This window comes from Glossina fuscipes, unplaced genomic scaffold, assembly GCF_014805625.2.
Source record: "Glossina fuscipes isolate IAEA_lab_2018 unplaced genomic scaffold, Yale_Gfus_2 128, whole genome shotgun sequence".
NCBI classification, from domain to species: Eukaryota; Metazoa; Arthropoda; class Insecta; order Diptera; family Glossinidae; genus Glossina; species Glossina fuscipes.
The window spans coordinates 55,101-56,372 of NW_023998471.1; positions in this window are offsets into that span (position 1 = coordinate 55,101).

The window sequence follows — 1,272 nt, forward strand, 5'->3', positions numbered from 1 at the left end:
TCACTAGGGCGCATGCGAGAAAACTCAGCACTTCAAATCACTTGAAGAGAAGAGGTGCATGCTTAATCAACACTTCTGGAAATTCAACGATCAAGTGTATGCAGCTATTAACTCCCGCAACAGTGGCAAACTTAAACGTCGCTGTGCGGAGAAAAATTATCCATAAAGAACAAGACTTACGCATTTGCAAAGTTATCGCTTCTCTGACTGAATTCTGCGAAGTCATACACACAGGCGAGATATGCAGCGCCCAATGGGAAGGGCAGAAGGCGGTGCTGATGAAAGTGAAAACCTGTATAAGGGCTAACTTCGAAACAGACAAGATACTAAGCCCACCTTGCAAACCATCGAAAACTTCATGGAAGTAATGGATGGCCTGCTGGAAGCTTACCCTGGCATAACCATACACGCCTACAGGGTAAGCTAAGACCTTTTGGAGAGATTTTTCTGTAAGATGGCGCCAAACAGCAGAATTAGAACAAGACCCGTGGAAAATATAATGAAGCTGGGCGCCCGCCTAATGAAACAACAACTAGAATTTTGGGGAGACGGATCCACCATTGATGACGATTACGAGCTCATTGAAAAGCTGGATTACACGACACCAGCCCAGGCCGAAGAAGGGTTCCTGCCATACGACCTGAATGGGGTGCCGTTCAAAGTAGCTGCCAAACGTCTAACCGTTAACGAGGCGGAATACTTCAGGCTGCTCACAGGCTATGGAATAGCCCAATACATCCGTGAGCAGCTAAACTGCCAAGCATGTCTAAGCGACCTAACGCTAACGAGAGAAGAAGCATGCTCCGAAGTTGATGGCATGCTAGTCGCCAAAATACAGGAACACGACGAAATCCTGGCTAACAAGCATCTGGAAACCGAATTTCCGAGGCTTGATGTACTCAATGTTTTCTTGGAAGCCTTGGGCATCTATTTGGGAATTATGAAGTTCCACATGGTTGAACGCAACATCGGCAAGCGCACCCAAGCGACAATTGTGAAGCAGCTTGACTTCTTCAAGAAAAAAGGCTGCTGCCCCAACGGAAATAGTCACCGGACTAACCTCCTAGGCTTCATCATACATTTGCTGCTGATTGACAAAAACTGGATCCAAGAACCAGTTGCAAATGTATCATCATTTTGAAGTCGTTCTCGTCCGCTCGCAAAGTCAAATCCAGCTATCCGGTCGCCGCCTCATATAGATGAAGCTTTGCTACATGCTAAAGGTAAGTTTGCATTTATCGTTACTTATTATTATGTATAATTTATTCATTT